Source organism: Leopardus geoffroyi, chromosome A2, assembly GCF_018350155.1.
Source record: "Leopardus geoffroyi isolate Oge1 chromosome A2, O.geoffroyi_Oge1_pat1.0, whole genome shotgun sequence".
NCBI classification, from domain to species: domain Eukaryota; kingdom Metazoa; phylum Chordata; class Mammalia; order Carnivora; family Felidae; genus Leopardus; species Leopardus geoffroyi.
In genome coordinates, this window is record NC_059331.1 from 53,660,721 (window position 1) to 53,679,999 (window position 19,279).

The 19,279-nt window shown below is 35.3% G+C and overlaps 1 protein-coding gene across 3 annotated transcripts in view; it reads left to right on the plus strand.

Moving 5' to 3' along the window:
• PPARG (peroxisome proliferator activated receptor gamma) overlaps positions 1-19,279 on the plus strand; it is a 136,739-nt gene that overhangs the window by 21,927 nt on the left and 95,533 nt on the right. For 2 of the 3 annotated variants that reach the window (XM_045493833.1, XM_045493832.1), the window contains exon 2: positions 2,630-2,702. The gene's annotated coding sequence lies outside the window, so the exon portion shown is untranslated. Of the gene's footprint in view, positions 1-2,629; positions 2,707-19,279 lie in introns of all 3 variants that reach the window. The other variant, XM_045493834.1, reaches the window with a different exon arrangement.

Below are 19,279 nucleotides of genomic sequence, written 5' to 3' on the forward strand. Positions count from 1 at the left end.
CATTCAATTTTGTCACAAGATAATGATCTCTTCCTTGAAAGTTAGAAAAAAATAATCTAGAAATTTATCTAGTCCCAGAGCTTTTTGGGAAGTAGTTCTTTGATAAGTTTTTGATGGTTTTCATTGTTAATTATTTTTCTGTTTTCTGAAAGTTGTTTCAAAAGTCAGCTTTTGCCGTTTATACCATTTCAGACAAATTAGTCTGATAAAATTGCCCTTTGGCCCGAATTATTATCTGTTTACATCTGCATGAGGATTTTTAGTAGAACCTAAAAAGTTGGATGAGTAGATATGAACAGCCCCTATTGAATGTGGGTTCTCTTGAAATGTAAGGGGTTTGTCTGCCGTTTTCACAGTCTTAGTTCTCTGGTTTATAGGGATGAGTAGAAGGATTTACAATCTCATGAGTATAAACCAATCTGTAATTAACTGACCAGGTGGAGAATGTGGAAGATCCTTGGTATGCATTACCCCCCAAATGGATCTTGTTTCTTCCCTACTGTAGTTTATGTTTGGAAACTACACCTTCAGTGTATGGTACAATGCAATTCTGAATGTGTTCAGAAAGGAGATTACTGATCTCAGTTATAGGAGGGGTTCCGGGGGGAGGTTATGGAAACCTGTCTGCCTCTGAAAGCTGCAGGAGCTGGCCCAATTTTCTCTTTGATCCAACTCTTAGGGCCACAAGCTAGGAACACATGGCAGTTTACTTTGTTCTTGTCTACTTCTTTATGAATTCATATATATGTCAAAGGGAAATTGAGACCAGTGTCAAGCATTGCTAGTATGATTTACCTTAATCTGGAATCAACATTCTTTAATTTTTCAGATGGAGATTTTTTTCAAATTTTTCTTTATTAATATTCTTTCCTTTTTTTCCCCATATAGTTAGTTGAATTGTAAAAAAAAATTTTAATGTTTATTTTTGAGACAGAGAGAAACAGAATATGAGTGGGGGGGGGGCAGAGAGAGAGAGAGAGAGAGGGAGACACAGAATCTGAGGCAGGTTCCAGCCTCTGAGTTGTCAGCACAGAGCCCTACACGGGACTCAAACCCACCAACTGTGAGATCGTGACCTGAGCCGAAGTCAAACCCTTAACCGTCTGAGCCACCCAGGCGCCTCAGTTGAATTTTTAGTTGAATTAAGTGTAAAAAAATGTCAAAGTGGTAACCCATTATAGGTAAAGTTATTTCTCATGTGTTATACATGTTATATGTAATGAATAGTTTTCGTGTGGGTACTCCTTCGGTTTTGACTAACAAATCATAGAGCATTTATGTAAATTGCTCTCATATAGGTTAGTAATCAGTCAGAAAACAAAACATACAGAAATGAAACACTAACAAATCAGATTTTTCCATAGAAGAATATTTCCCATTCTGAAAACGAACAGTTGTTATTAATGTTGAGTCTACATTAAGAAATTTTCAGCTCCCAACAAGAAGTATTAAATAATGCTAGAGAAACAAACAAAATACGTTGGCTATAGTTTATATTTCAAGTTAGAAATAACAAAATGGGATAACACTTTATACTCATGATCCACTACTTTTATGTTATGTATCAAGTAATAGGATAGTTTTTGCAAGTTCCAAGCTTACAAAGGTGTAGAATTAAAAAAAAATTTAGAATTCTGGATCGATTAGACTGTGCAGGTCATTAGGTCTGGATGTTGGGGCATTTAAGGCCATGATGATAAGGCTTTTGAACTAGATGCTATTTTGTCTTTATGGAATGTACAGCTATTCTAGAATCCCTGCGCCCTTCATAAGAACCAGGGATATGAATCCTGAGACCCTTGGCACATTTACTTGAATACTCTACTCTCTGGGTTTTCGTTTTAAAAAACTCCACGTGGAATGTGCTGCATCTTCTGTCCCTAAATGATTGTGACACACGCCTGTAATTTTACTGTAACCATGTAACAGCCATGTGCCATCTAAAATGAAGTTCTATATTTCAATAAATAGCATCTTTGCTGTCTCTAACCTTTATCAAACACCTGTCTTTTGAGGTTATTAATCCTTTTAAGATCTAGTTTTTCTAAAGTCTGTCCAATAATGTAAGTGTCATTGTTAATTTGACATAAAAGATGAATGAGTAGGGGCGCCTGAGTGGCTCAGTTGGTTAGGCATCCGACTTTGGCTCTGGTCACGATCTCGCAGTTTGTGAGTTCAAGTTCCGCATCGGGCTCTGTGCTGATAGCTCAGAGCCTGGAGCCTGCTTCAGATTCTGTGTCTCCCTCTCTCTCTCTGCCCCTCCCCTGCTCATGTGTGCTCTCTCTTTCTCTCTCTCTCTCTCTCAAAAATAAATAAACTTTAAAAAAATTTTTAAAAAAGATGAATGAGTTAAAGGACCTTAACTCCTGATCAGTGACAGAGTAGGAAAGTAGGTGAAATGTCTCTTTAAGAATATTCTCCAGCCCTGTGTGATTTACAGTGAGTCTGTTGGTAGTCTGTTGGTTACTTCTAGAGAATATAAAAATAAGGCAAAACAAACATTCAGAATGAAATACAACAGAGAAAATAAATTTATCTGTGCTTGTACATTTTGGCAGCATAGGTTGTCTGAAAGCTTTGAGTATATGTATATCAAAAGTTTTGTGTTTTTTTTGTTTTAATTATTCAGATTTGAAAGACATCAACTTTAAGCCACAGCGTACAAGAAGGTCATCTTCTCAAACAAGAGTCACCCTTCCACGGTAGGTAAATGCAGAATTTATTATTTTATTCATTAAATTCATATTAAAATTTATTTTACTTATTAAATTGGTATTTTTAAAGTATTTTTTTAAAAGAACATGCAAGGGGTGCCTGGGTGGCTTGGTCGGTTAAGCATCCGACTTCAGCTCAGGTCATGATCTCACGGTCCGTGAGTTCAAGCCCCGCGTCGGGCTCTGTTCTGATAGCTCAGAGTCTGGAGCCTGTTTCGGATTCTGTGTCTCCCTCTCTCTCTGCCCCTCCCCTGTTCATTCTCTGTCTCTCTCTGTCTCAAAAATAAATAAACGTTAAAAAAAAATTTTTTTTTAAATAAAAAAAAAAAGAACATGCAAATTCTTCATAGTATTTTATTGTAAAATTTCTTAGAGGGATTTTATTTTGGCTATCAGAATACCTTCTACTATATAATTTACCAGTCAGTTGAAGGAGAACCCAGTAATGTATTTGTCACAGACAAAACAAAGATAGAAGAGTGACCTAGAAGTTGAAAAATAACTTAGATCCTTAGAAATAAGTCTCAGTACAAGTATATTATTTTAGGTTCCTATGATATTTACAATTAAATTGAGATTAAAAAAAAAAGTAATATCTTGCCTGGTTCCCTGTAGGCCATGCAACCATGATCCCTACTCACAAAGGAGAAGGTAATTTCAATATCCAATACTCATGTATTTTATTTGGGGGGTTAAAATATGATACTACAGATATTTATTTTATTGCTCAAAATTTTCCAGCTCCAGATGGCCAAAGCTGAAATAATTTGAGCAACTAAATAGCTATAGTATTGAATTATAGCTCCCCAAATAAAATAACACATATGTGATTCCATACTGATACAGGTAAATTATTGAACAAATAAATGTGCAGTTAAATATGTACAGTTTTTTCTATATCACTTATACCTCAACAAAGTTGTTTAAAAGAAGAAAGACTGAAGAACTACCCAGATCTGGAGAAGAAGAAGACATGGCAACTAAATGCTATGTGGGGTCCTGGAATGGATCCTGGAACTGAGAGGGGACATTAGTGGGAAAACTGATGAAGTCCAAATAAAGTAGTTTATAGTATTGTGACAACATTAATTTATTAGTTTTTTAAAAATATTTATTTATTTTGGAGAGAGAGAGAGAGAGAGAGAGAGAGAGAGAGAGAGAGGGAGAGGGAGAGAGGGAGAGAGGGAGAGAGAGAGACACAGAATCAGAATCGGGCTCTAGGCTCTGAGCTGTCAGCGCAGAACCCAACATGGGGCTCGAACCCACTAGCCATGAGATCGTGACCTGAGCCAAAGTCAGGCGCTTAACAACTGAGCCACCCAGGTGCCCCAGTTTATTAGTTTAGATCACTGTACTGTGGTTGTAATATGTTAGCAGTAGGGGAAGGTAGGTGAAATGTACATGGGAGCTCTCTATCTTTGCCACTTTTCTGTAAGCCTCAGATTATTTCAAAATAAAAAGTTCTTTAAAAGTCACACTGGAGGGGCACCTGGATGGCTCAGTTGGTTAAGTATACAGCTCTTGGTTTCGGCTCAGGTCATGCTCTCAGAGTTTCATGAGTTCGAACCCTGCATCAGGCTCTGCACTGGCAGCATGGAGCCTGCTCAGGATTCTCTCTCTCCCTCTCTCTCTCTGCCCCTCCCCTACTCGTGCTGTCTCCATCTCTCACAAAATATATAAATAACTTTGAAAAAAAGTCACACTAGAGTCCCTAAATAATCATTCTTAGTAGATTTTCATTGATTTATAGGGTGAGTTTCTGTTCGTTTGCAGATCTTAGAACAGAGAGAAGCAGGGGCCTTCTTTTCATCAAGGATAACTCCTTGAGCTGTGTTTCTTAATCCTGTTCATACACACTGCAGTCCCCATCTCCACAAGTTTGATTTCCACTTAATACTTCAGCCAGTTACTTTCAGTCCCCTGGAAGACCTGTGAGTGGGAAAATTCCACAAGGCTCTGCCTTCTCGGGAACCACCTCTTAGCAAAGTTTTTAGTTGGTGACAATCAGTGTCTGATTTGAATTTTCAAACCCAAACTGTGAAAGCATTTAGATCTCATTAATAACCTCTTGGTCCACCAATCTTCATTACCCAAGGCAACATCTGAACAAGAACTTAAAATTAGGAGTCTTGTATTGGAATGGTGAAGATGAGGGAAGATCACGTTTTTAAGTTAAATGTCTGGGAATTCGGTGAATACAATACTAAGGGAACTTTGATTCTTAAAGGAAATCAATAGTAGGATTAACTCTGGTTAGAAAACCAGTGTAACTTTAGAAAAACCTAAAGCCATTTAAAATTGAAAGACCAACCTCTTGAAAGACAAAAGGTTAAGGGGCAGGTACATACTTTGGCATCTGAATATGAGTGTTTGGTCCACATCCAAGCATTTGGGCATAAAAATTAAATGCTAAATATTAGGAATTCTTCCCTGAAGTCTTTTACTTTTGCCAGAAAATCTCTTTGTGTGTTCAACCAATTTAGAAAACTACACTATTTTACACACTTCAGGTGGAACAAGAAAAAAACAGACATTTGTCCCTAGAGCAGTCAAATTCATAGAGACAGCAGGTAGAGTGGTGGGTGCCAGAGACTGGGAGGAGGGAGGGATGGGAGTGTTTAAAGGGGACAGAGTTTCAGTTTGGGGAGATGAAAAAGTTCCAGAGATGGATGGTGGTGATGGAGTACAGTGTGAATGTACTCAGTGCTACCGAATTGTACATTTAAAAATGGTTGAAATGGTAAATTTTTATGTTGTGTATATTTTACCACAATTTTTCTGAAAAACCAAAAGGAAATAACAGGTTTTCAGCAGTTAACATTTTACTTTTTTGCCAGGGTGCCCAGCTGTAAGGAGAATATCTGCTTGAGGGCATTTATTCTTAGGAGTTTTTAATTTTATTATTAATCTAGAAATGATTCCTTGGGCATCATTTACCAACTGGCAGTTTAAATGGCCCCTGTATCATAAATTGTGTGTGTAAAAGGAATCCTGGTACACAGGAAACAGAGCTGGGTGGTAGGGAGAGTTGCTTGTGAGGTTAATTTATAACTAAGACAAATGAATCTATAAAAAGAAGAAAAGCCTCATAAGAAATATGTTAACTGATGGTAAGGGAGAAAAAAGGGTTTAGATAAAAGATATCTGAGCTTGTTTGGTCCCAATGATTTTATGGCTGAGGAATTCAATTATAGGTGTACTGGGTGGAGTAAATCACAATTCTGTAAATTACTAATAGGACACAACGATCTTTATCGTCTTCTGTATGTGCTCACATGCAAAGTTCAGTCCTGCCCTCTGTAAATAAACTCTCTGCCTAGCTATACTGCTGTGTATGAATTCAGAGCTTCAGGATTGGAACAGAGATAATGTTTACTTTTAAAACCTAAGAGGCAGGTAGGTGGTACATTTAGAAATAAGATTAGACACTAGAACAAATTGCTTCTGCTTTTGAATTTTGATTATTGGGTTTGTTTCATTTTACACTAAATTCTTCTAAGACATTTTTATGACTGAAAAAATATTTTTAAATAAAAGATGACATTCTTATTTGTGCATAGTTTCTTCCAGATCTTATTAATGTGTTCACATTTTTTACTTACTAGTAATTATAGTATATGTGGCATTTTTGCTTCTTTTACTGTTAGATCATATAAATCTTTCTTTGTTTCTACCTGGCTTCCAGATTTGTCATAGTGGCAACACAATAATACATGTACCACATGACTTACTAAGCAAGTTTTGAGGTAGTTTCAAGTTTTTTTATTATTATACAATTACTATTCTGTATCATTACATATAGTGAATGTCTTCATGCACGTATTTCACTTTTTAAAAAATAGCTGTTTGGGTACATTGCTGGAAGAGGAGTTTCTATGTTAAGGGGTTTGAGCAACTGTATTCGTCTCTCATCATTAGTATTTAAGGCATTTCAAATTGCTCTGGAGACATATTACCAGCAATATGAACAGAAATGTATTTCCTCCAAAGTATACATTTAAATGATTTCTATTCATAGAAATATATTATCATTTAGCAATGGCTTTGTATGTGTGATAGTAAAATGAGGGTGGAGAGTGAGGGGCTTCACCAAGTTTAGGTATCAGAATAATATGGGGGTTTTGGTGCTTTTTGTTTTGTTTTGTTTTTGGTTAGGGAAAAACCGACTTAATTCCAGGGAGTTGCAGATGATTTCCTGAGGTTATGCCAAATTTAAATAAAATGTAAAGACTGTGTTGCAGGTCCCTTAATGTCCTTCAAGTCCACATGTTGCTGGTTAGAAAAGAATGACTGCTTTTGAAAATGTGGGTTTTACAAAGTAGGACTTCTGGAGAGATGGATACAGATCAGTTGTTTAAAAAAGATTTATCTAAATCAAATATTCTAAATTTGTGCCTTGAATATTCGAGGGGAATAGTTACTTCAGAATAAAGACACAGAGAAAATTTTAAGGTACAAAATTACATGGTTAAAATGTATTCCAACGAACAGGAAAAAGATTAGGGGTGATTGTCTTTGCTTTTCATTCTAAACTTTAATTTGAGGGTTTAAGTGATAGAGTTAATGACCTGAAACAGAGATTGTAGTTTTTAATCACAATGCAGTATATTGTTTTTTTAATATCAAATAAACAATGTAATAACAGTACGGATCATTTAAAGAAGAAAATTATCTGTAATCTCAAATTGTTATTCAAACTATTCTACAAGTTGCCTTCTAGTTCTTAATATACACACATATTTTGATATGTGTATGTAGTATTTGATAAATACATTGCTATCCCTGACCCCCAAAGTCTACACAATTAAGGACTTGTGGTAAATGATTTCTATATTCTCTTTCCATTTGAAAACAATGTTTTGAAACCTAACTTTATCTAAGCTACATAGTATTTTCTGAAAAAAATGTGTGTCAACCACCGTGGCTACTATCTTTACTTAAAAATGTTAGTCGCAGCTGTAAAATGTTGAGGTTAATTCCTAAAAATTAAGCCTGAAAGAAAAAGTTCGTGATATAGAGACTCTGAATTAAGTTTGTTAGACTGCAGAACACATGGTAGATTTGATTATTTGAGATTCTTGAATAATAAATTAAATGAAGCAGTGTTCTTAAGTAATTTTTAAAAAACTTACTGTACAAATATATCTGATAAGAGAGGATATAAAAAATTACTTTTGACAGTTCCTTAATTTTCACTTATATCCTATGCTTTCATTCTTAGAAGAGAAAAATATTTTAGTCTTTTTGTAATTTCTTAATTTTAATTTTTTCATCAACTAGCACTATATAAAATGGATTTTGGCACCTAATTAGGAAAACTGTACATGTCTTCATCATCTCCCCTTCCACAGTTTTGTTTGCCTTTAAAAAAAATACCAATAAGGAGCTGGAGAGTCCTAGCTATAGCATGCTTGATTCTTTGGCTACTTTGAATAACTCCCATGTTACAAATCATGTGTCTCAATTCTACCACAGTGTCATATAGTAAGAGGTCAATCATTGGAAGCCACTATTATTCTGTGGAACATGAAGTAACTGTGATCTCTCTCATTTTATTCAGTTTTTTCTTTGTACTGATGAACTCCTTGTCCTTCAGTCCAGATCCTGTGATCTGAAATCATTTAAATTACTAAAAGTTTGATATTTTTAACCTTTTATACTCTCAGTAGACAGGACGTAGGAAATTTAGTGACGTAAACATCTTTAATAATCTTTAAAAGTCATAAGACTTGGTAGCTGAGACAAAAAACAATTAAGTATAAATTTCAGGGAAATACCAAAATGGCATGACTTTTGTTTTCTTTTGTTAGCAAGCCACATGGCTTTCCTCTCAAACTCAAGGAATATGTAGTGCAGGCTCTACTTTTATGATTTTGGTTTCATCTGCATCACAGAAATATATGTTTTCTAAGTTTACTCACTATAATTTGTGATTGCTATTTTTCTTATCTGCGAAGGAAGTACAACAGCTCCCACTGGGGAAATACCATGTTAAGTCAATCCTAAAATAAGAAATCTAAGGGAAAGGTCACATCCTAATAACTTGTGCAAATCTAAATTCCCATGGAGCTTTAAAATTATTTTGTAGGAGTAGAGTATTAACAATGTGCTGTTGAACTTCTTCCAGACGAGAGCACTTTTTTGTGTACAGAAGTAACCACTGACGTATAAATATAATTGACAAGAACTAATTCTTTTAGCAACGTATTTTGAATATGAAGAGAAATCTAGCCTATTAAACCATGAAACATTTTTTGCTGGTTTCATTGGAATTATAAGGTGTACCATTCAGAAAGTATTATAATAATTACATACAAACAATGAAGACCATTTTTCCTACTATACGTAGATGTTTATTTTTATTTGTATTATTTTTGAAGATTTTTATTTTTAAGTATTTGACCCAATGTGGGGCTTGAACTTATGACCCAGAGATCAACAGCCATATGCTCTTCCTACTGAGCTAGCCAGTCTCTTTACTATAGACATATTTAATCATCAACTTTTTACCAACACTGACCTCCAGCTATGCTTTAGAAGAACGCTAACTATGTCATTCGAGAGAACATTGCTGTTTTGGGAGTTGAGGACACCTGGGTTGTAATATTTCCTCTTCTGTTAATTAGCACTTTCTTAAAACTTGAGATCGCAATTCCCTTATCTGTTAAGTGGGAGATGTTTATTGTGGGGATTGAATAAGATCAAATATATAAAGGGCTTAGGAAATTCTTACAGTAATATATAGCTTTAAGGTATTATTAGAATTTTTGCCTTAAATTTTTATCTTCTCCAAATGAAATCAAAGTGGACAGAGGACAAGTGGTTTATTCCATCCTACTCAAGGTAAAAGTCACCAGAACACCCTGATCAGTGCTCCATTCACTGGCCAAATCCAAGTCATTTTTTAAAAGGGTGGGATTTAAGTGGAAGCCATTCCATTATACTGTAATACTGTACAAGTGTTACATTTTGCCATCAGGATGATTGTTTCCTAGTACATAGTAATTTTTTTTTGAGGATTCATTGTTGGAAATGTGTCTTGAAAATGTTTTTATTTGTTGCTTTACAGAAGTGCATATCCTTATTGCTTAATCTGTACTTTTTTTTTTTTTTTTTTTGAGCGAGAGCATGAGAGTATAAACAGGGAAGGGGCATAGGGAGAGAGAGAATTTTAACAGGCTCCACACTGGATGCAGGGCTCCATCTCGTGACTGTGAGATCATGACTTTAGCTTAAATCAAGAGTAAGAGGCTTGGCCCATTGAGCCACCCAGGCACCCCTATTCTGTACTTTCTTATTACCAATTAAAGTGGAACAGAATGCAGTTTTTGCCTTTTGACCTGCTATTTCTTTCCTTAATTCTGATTATGTGTTGTCAGCAATTTAAGGATTTATAGGAACATACCTGGTTGCCCTACCTGCTGGGGTCCATTCAGTAGCAAGAGCCATTTGTTGAAATTATTGACATATTTCTGCATTTAGTTATTTTAATTTTAGACCCTATAATAATATATTGGCACATAATAAGAAATTACAAAATAATTTGCTTAAATGCTTATCTGTATGATAGGATTTCAAAGAATCTCTGTAACTATTCAGTATGTCTTTAAAATATCTTTGTTCAAGAAAGGCGTTAAGCCCCTTTATTGTATTACTTAGTTTTTTTTTTTTATTTTGTTTTAAGCACCCATATGAAAAGAGTGACATGTAACAGATATGTACTCTATCACATTTTTACCAGAAAAAGTGCTTACTAGAAGCAGTCACACTTCTAAAAATGCAGTGCCTCTGTGTCTGACAAAGTAGACTAACTTCCTTTACGTTCACATCCTTTTAAAGAGTAACTGACCTGGGATGGGGTGGTAGCTGGAATGTGTTGGAGTGACTTGACTTTCACCTTCCGTGAAACATGGTTATAAAAAATGCTGCCAAGTTGTGTTCTCAGTATATAGACTATTTTTATCCATCAGACTTTGAAATAAAAGTAATAGCAACAACAAGTAAGAGTCTAAGAATACATTTTTTGTACACTTTACTCCCCAGTGCCAAACTTTCTATATATGAATCTACTGATTGCTGCTACTCTACATTTGTTTTTCCAACCTTTTTAATTTCTCTGATGTTGATTTAGTTCAGATTTTCCTTACCTGAAAATTGCAAGTTATCTGACTCAACAGTTTACTGTTTCCATTTCATCCTCCAAGTTGACAGTTATCTTTATAAAACGCTGTGTGTTTACATTTTACCCTCCTTTCAGGGAGCATTAGAAACTTTGTGGTCAGCCTCAGCCTACCCCTTCAGGCTGTCCCCTCCAATTTGCTACCACAGGTATTACGGTGCAGCCTCGCCAGACTGCTCAGTGTTCCTCTCACACCATTTGGTTCATAACTAGAATATACCAATCATTATATCAGACTATTACTGATTTTGTAGTCAATATTAGGGAGCTTCTCAAGAGCAGAGACTATTCTCTGGGTATCCCTAGCACTTAACACAATTCCTAGCAAATATTGTGCCAGTATTAAAATAATGTAATTGAAGTTAATGATTTAGATATACTTTTATTTCTACTAACTAAACATAGTATTATACGCAGCCTTGCCTAAATATCATTTTAAAATTTACCAGCTAGAGATGCAAAGCATGTACAGAATTTACTTATTTTAAGAAAATAATTTCCAGGGGTGCCTGGGTGGCTCAGTCGGTTAAGCGTCCGACTTCGGCTCAGGTCATGATATCACGGTCTGTGAATTTGAGCCCCGCATCAGGCTCTGTGCTAACAGCTCAGAGCCTGGAGCCTGCTTCAGATTCTGTATCTCCCTCTCTCTCTGACCCTCCCCCATTCATGCTCTGTTTCTCTGTCTCAAAAATAAATAAACATTAAAAAAAATTAAAAAAAAAAGAATTTCCATGATACTATATGTATTTATAATTTTATAGATTTAACCTTTACATAAGCTTTTTCTTTTTGCAAATAATGAAAGTGAATCCATAAAACCACATAAGTACCTAATCAACTACTTTTTACCTGTATAATTCAGGAATGAAGAACGTTTATTTCACAGACTAGTTATGGTCTTTCAATTTTCTATTGCATTTGAAGCAGGACTTCTAAGCCAGGTAAAGGCCTAAGATGGTTACTTGTGCTGACATCTTTTTTTTTTTTTTTTTTTTTTTTTTGGTAACCAGTTTATGTGTATTATTCACTAAACAAGTATTTATTGAACCAGTTTAGTATATCCATCACTCTTCTAGAGAAAACAGAGATGAGATAGTCCTTGCTCACAGTCTTATGTCAAAGACAGGACCTACACATATCACATGAGAGAATTAAATAACAGAGCTGGGCAGTGTGTGACTGAGGAAAAACATGTAGTAAAAATTTGTGGCAGAAAACACACATGCAGAGCTGGAGTGGTGAGTAGTTTCATTAGACGCTTGCCACTTGGAAGAAAGGATATGGATACATAAGAAGGAAGAAGCTGGAAATTGTAAACATAGGCATCATGGGGTAGGAAGTTCAACATAATTGGTGGGCATGTTGTACTTGAGAGTCCGTGGGAAGTTCACATACAGAGGAAAAGAACTAGGTTTGGCAGGGAACAAACACTGGACTGAGGAACCTGGACTTTGTCTAGGAAGCATTGGGAACTTGAAGATTGTGGGGATGGGGAAGAGGAAAGACAAAAGCTCTCTGTGGAAGGGACAGAGAGAGATATCTTGATAACTTAGAAGATTTGGTGACTAAGAAATGAAGAGGATGAAAGAAAAAAGGGTCAAAGATGAACTTTTGGCTGATATAGAGAGGTGAGATATTCAAAGAAATAGAGAGGAGGGACACTTTTGGGGGGAGGAAGATGAGCTTGCTTTTAGACTTGTTGAATTTGAAGTGAAAGGTGGAATATCTAAGAAGAAATATCCCTCCTAGAGAGATGTGAATACAGGATGAGCCTCATTTCAAAGGGCAGAATTAGCCTGCTGATTGGCGTGTCATTGGCACAGAGTGAAGCTGAGGTCTTCAAAAAAAAAAAAAAAAAGAAAAAAAAACCACACGCACAGGTGAAGTTTGGAAGAGGAAGATGAGAGAGAGGAAGGAGAGGTATCATCGATGCCAAATGAAGAGGGTTTTAGGAAAAGGGAAAGAAAATAGTATCTCTAGTTACCTGGCATTGTGGTAATAACTATATATATAATCTTACTTAGTCCTCACAAAACCCTGTAAAACGGGAATTATGATTATCCCTATTTTACAGGTGAATAAAGTAAAGTTTAGCGTGGTTCAGTAACTTGCCTGAGAGTACACTGCCAGTGGGAGGTGGAATCTGAATTGAAACAGAGATCTTTCTGCCTCCCAAGCTCATGTATTTTTTTTACTGAAATAAAATGTAAAAATGACAGCATAAGATCAATGATGAATGAAAAAAGAAATAATGCCGTTAACAGTTATAAGGAGACTGTCATTTAAGATTAGAATGTATGTCCAACGGTAAGAGTGTTTCAGCAAGTAATAGGTGGTATGTGAATAGGGAATGATTTTAGACCACTGAGAATTTTGGCAACAAGTAGGACAATTCTACTGGAGCAGCTAAGTCAAGTAAACTCAGGAGAGAGCACATCAGTGGAGAAGAGGAAATAGTATAGGGGTGAGGTCTCAGGAAGGCCATTGAAAAGAAACAGACCCTGTGGGGAGAAAAGACTGCTTCCACTAAGTTCGTAAGAAAGGATAATGAGGTTAATGTGACCCACTCTCCCAGTGGAGATAAGAGGTAGGATGAAGAAGAAAGGTGTCAGGTAAGCATAAATTAAAAGAACTAGTTATAAAGATATTCCTGAAGTTATATCTTACTTGGAAGAAAAACTCATTAAAATAAAGACATGGCAGCCAAGTGACCTTAATCAAATCTCTTTCCCTCTTCTAGACTCAGTTTCCCCATATGTTAGACAAATTAGGTTAGACAAATCGATCTTTAAAGACCCTTCTAATACTTAATTTTCTAAGAGAGTAGAATGGGTCAACTTTGGTCTGTTCACAGATATGGCAGTCATATAGCTTTATATATCAAAAGAATTTGCAAGCAGGGATAACTAAAATTAGAGCTCAAAGGAGACTTGAATTTTAAGTTCACAAATCAAAATTTTTAGGTATATTCCTTTCCCCTTTATTAAAAATTATTAAAATGTCTGACTGTATTGCTAACTGTAAACTCTCGAAGTCAAGGACTATATCCTGTTCTCTGGCGTGTCCTTAGCATAGAGCATAATGCCAGCTACACAGTAACAACTCAATAAATACTTATTAAATGAATGAAAAGTCAATTACAAAATAAAATGTCACCAGTAGAGGCTTTATATAGTACTCTCTCCATGTTTTTTCTCTGCTTTGATGGTTCTTGTCAGTCTCCCCCATGACAATTCAGAAACATGTTAATTATGTTAAGACAGTCATGTACCTGCCTTGTTTTTGTATCATTTTAATTGTTTTTCATTTGGCTACTAGGCTGATTTCTTATAAAACAACAACAACAACAACAACAAAAACAAAAAAAGCAACAACAAAGAAAAAACAAAAAAACAAAAACTAGGGGAGTTGACTAGTTAATGGAAATCTCAGGATTTTTCAAAATTATCTTTTGTAGTAAATTAAAAATTAATTAGTATCCTAGTTTCCCACCTTTTATTAATTTAAAATTTATAATTTATACTGTGAAGGAAAAATGATTTAAAAAAAAACAAATCTATTTCTGAACAAATGTAGTGATGTTTGTGTAAGGAAAAATAATGCCACAAGAAGTCATCCCAAATTTAGTAATGCTTCCCATCTTAAACACATGATTTCAGTTGTCCCCAGGCTAGCTAAATGTTATAAAATGTCACCATGATACATTTACTTCCTTATGGGTTCTTATTACCTCCTCAACCCCCAGTAGATGGAGTTATAAAAACCCTGAAGTATGACAATATAGTTTATTACATGCTAGTTAGAAGTATTCTGCCAAAAGAAGCTGAGAACTACAGGAAATGGATTTAAATTTACAGCAGTTCAGTGATACAGAATATACTTTTTTCAAACCACTCAAACAGCAAGCCAATTTGTAGCTTTAATGCTTGGTATGGTGGAGACATTACAGCCATGCCAGAATCAACAGAGACATCTCTGGTTAGTGTTCTTAAATGAGAAAATATTTTTCCAAATACATGTTTTTATATACTTTATACTACTTTCTAGAATATTGTGAATTTTACTTAGTGCTATTTTGAGAGTCACTGATTCTTCTCATCTTTCTGATGAAGAATTAAGCCAGAGTTGACATTTCATTGTTAGCCAACTTCACCTTCAGTGATCCAATGATCTGAAGATATCTTTTTATCCGTTTCTTTACCAAGCTTCAAGCTTGCAGATTGGCATTGGTCCTTCTTTACCCTGAGTTAGAGATTTACAGTATTTGTTTACATGGGTTACATAAAAATGCAGACTTCAGTAAATAGCTTTTTGATTCTTGGATAGAAACTGAAATATTGGGCAGGACAACTAAGTATCAGAACACCGAATGCTCAGTGGAAGCTCTATAGTTAGTAATCCTGGGTTTTGAGTGGACATAGCATAGTGTGTAGAATCAGCCATCCTGTGAAAATATGTACTTGAAGGAATGGATAAATGAATTTTTTTATTTCTTCCTTAAAAGTGTATTCAATTTTAAGTATTTATTTTTTTTCAAAATCCACAGTATTATTTTAAAATGAGTCACCAGTTTACTATGACACACATATAAGCTATGTCAAAAAGATATTATAGAATATATTCTATATTTAGAATATGAGAGGTAGAATAAAAAGTATTGAGTGGTAAAAGAGAAGGAAACTGGATGTTTTATCCTAATTTGCTTCTTCCTCTTTAGAGTGCTGTGGATTTTATTTTAGCTGTTACTTGCCTGACCACGGGCAGTGTCACCACTTCTGTTACAGTCTTCTGTACTTTGAGAGTTAGAGCCACCTATAAATCAGCAGTCTGAGTGGAATCTTGGCAGATGAGGTCTCAGTCAGGAAACAAGCATTTTGTTTATATTTAGATAATTTGAGAGCCTGGCCTCTGGGCATTCTGTAAGAAGTCCAGAAAAGAGAAGCCTGAAGAACAGAATATTTATTATGAATAGATGTTACCTTTCTCTCAGGGGTTTAATTCCAAGCAGCTTGAGTAAAACGAAGGACATTGTCTCTTTTCACTTACTTGGCAGTATTTTTAAAAGAGAGTGAAGAGTCCAAATCAGAAGAGAATGAAGACCATAGCAGAGAACATAAGATGACAGCTGGCACAAATGCCTTTTTGGCACTGTTGAGAAAGGCCTCAGACTCAAAATCTGAAAGGTAGTAAGAGAGATCATTGTTCCACAGTACAGTTGATACCTTTGGGAAGGTCCTTTGAAACATATATCCATGTCACAAAAGAGGTGGTAAAATCCCAGGGTTTTTCAGCCAAGAATGACACTTCTATTAGAATCACTCATCAAGTTGAAAGACAAAGCAAACAAACTGAACAAATAAAAATAATTCTTTAGCATCTGAATGGCACTGGAGTTCTGTGTTTTCCCTTGTAAAGCGTATGTACTGTAAGTTAGATATTGAAAGAACTAATGTTAAGTTCTGCTCTTAGAACCTACTGTGCAGAATGTGCTCTAACTTTTCTCTCCTTGATTTTGATAGTCATTTAAATCACTTATTATCACCTCTACTAGTAAAAGATAACAAAGGATAATAAGAAATCAGAATACTTAGATTTGTAGCTCATCTGTTCTTCATTTATCCTTGAAGCCTCAAATATTCATCATTAAGGATGATTAGTAATTAACTTGAGCCATAGAATTAGATTTTGTACTGCTAGATGTGGATAAACCAGTTATGGGGACTTCCATAATTCCAAAATATGATTAGGTGATTAGTCATACACTTATTACTGCAAATTCTTGAGATCCTTGATTTAGAACAAGTTTTTCTATTAAAACAATGTATTGTATATTTTTTACCTCTGTTAGGTCATTAAGCTTTTAGTTGTCCAACCAGTTAATAAGCAAGTTCTTCTGTCACTGTTTTTTATTGTGGTAAGTTATATTATTTAACATAAAACTTGACGTTTTAATCATTTTATTTTTATTTCTTTTTAAAAACATTTTTTTATTTGAGAACAGTTGACACACAGTGTTACGTTAGTTTCAGGTGTACAACATAATGATTCAGCATTTCTGTTTGTTATACTGTGTTCACAAGTGTAGCTACCATCTGTCACCATACAACACTATTATGATATCATTGACTGTATACCCTGTGCTGTAACTTTTATTTCCGTGACTTAGTCATTCCATAACTGGAAGCTTGTGTCTCCCACTCCTCTTCACCCATTTTGCCCCAACCCCTACCCCCCTTCCCTTGTTGGCAACCATCAGTTCTCTGAATTTATTTGTCTCATTCTGTTTTTGCTTGTTTTGTTTTTTAGATTCCACATATGAGTGAAATCATGCTGTTTGTCTTTCTTAGTCTGACTTATTTCACTTAACATAGTGCATAATACTAGGTCCATCCATGTTGTGGCAAATGGCAAGATCTCATCCTTTTTTTTATGGCTGCACAATATTTCATGGTGTGTGTGTGTGTTTATCATTTTTATCTGTTCATTTATCGATGGGCACTTAGGTTGCTTCCACATCTTGCCTATTGTCAGTAGTGCTGCAATAAACATAGGAGTGCATATATCTTTTCAAATTTGTGGTTTCATTTTCTTTGGGTAAATAACTCAGTAGTGGGATTATTGGGTCATACGGTATTTTTTTTTCTTAATTTTTTTGAGTAACCTCCATACTGTTTTCCACAGTGGTTATACCAGTTTACATTCCTACCAACAGTGCATGAGGGTCCCTTTTTCTCCCCATCCTCTACAGCAGTTGTTATTTCTTATGTGTTGTGTATTAGCCATTTTGACAGGTGTAAGGTGATCTCATTGTGGTTTTGATTTGTATTTCCCTGATGATGAGTGATGTTGAGCATCTTTTCAGGTGTCTTTTGGCCCCATTTTAAGTATACAATCTAGTGGCATTAATTGCATTCACAACATTGTACAAACACCAGCCCTGTCTATATCTAAAACTTTTCATTATCCCAAACAGAAACTCTACCCATTTAAACAGTAACTCCCCATTACCCACTCCTAGCCCATAGTTATTTCTGTTCTACTTTCTGTCTCTATGAATTTGCCTATTCCAGCTATTTCATATAAATGAGTTCATATAATATTTGTCCTTTGGTATATGGTTTATATCACATTTTTAGCACAGTGTTTTCAAAGTTCATCCATGTTGTAGCACATATCAGAACTCCCATTCCTTTGTTTGGCTGAATAATATTCCATTGTATTTACCTACCACATTTTGTTTATCCATTCATCTGTTGCTGGACAGTTGGGTTGATTCCACCTTTTGACTTGTATGAATAAGGCTGCAGTGAACCTGTAAGCGTTCAAGTATCTGTTTGCATCCCTGTCTTCATTTCTTTTAGGTCTATACCTAGGAGTAGAATTGCTGGCTCATATGATAATTCTGTGTTTAACTTTTTGAGGAACCTCCAAACTGTTTACCATAGCTTCTGCACTATTTTACATTCTTACCAGCAGTGTACAAGGATTTTCACATCCTCCTCAACTCTTATTGTTTTCCCTAGTTTTGATTATAGCCATCCTAGTAGGTGTGAACTGTTATCTCATTGCAGTTTTGATTTGCATTTCCCTAATGACTAATGATCTTGAGTATCTGTTCATGTACTTATTGGACATCTGTATGTCCTTGGTCAAATGTCTGTTCATGTCCTTTGCCTTTTTTTTTTAATTGGGCTGTTTTCCTTTTGCCTTTTTATTGTTCTCTCACTTTTTAATTCATGTTCTCACATACCTCTCTATATAATAAAAAAGATAACTTAATTTGAGCTCAGAGAAATACTTCCTATCAGCCTTTCATTGCCACACACCTTGACTTTCATCCTGTTACCAAAATCAGTACCTAAGACTCTCTCTTCAAATGGAATTTTTTTTTCTGAATGCATTGATACTGTGGAATTCCTTGTATTCTTTCCCAAATTTCAGTTTAATGAGCCCATGTGGAGGGATGGAGAGGGGTAGCGAACAAACAAACAAACATCTGTTTTCTTAGAGTGATGGAATGTTAGACCTGGAGGAGACCATCTCTTTCTCAAACTGAAATCCAAAGATTCTTTGAGGATCTGCAAGTATATTGTTGGGATCTGAGAGTTTTAGAATTTAAAAATACTGCATTTTTACACTAATAATAATCTAAAAGGTCATTATTAAAAAGCCCAAATTTCACAATTCAAGGACATTTTAATGGTTTCTTATATCACTTCTCTCAACTGGGGATTCTAGGACCTCTGGGGAATCTGAGGACACAACCTTGGCAGGTCTCTAAGACTTTTTTCTTCCTTTAAAAGGAACCCATACATTAGTGAAGCTTAAGAAACTCTGATCAAATCCAACGCCTTTCCTTTTACAAATAAGGCCTAGAAAAGTTAAG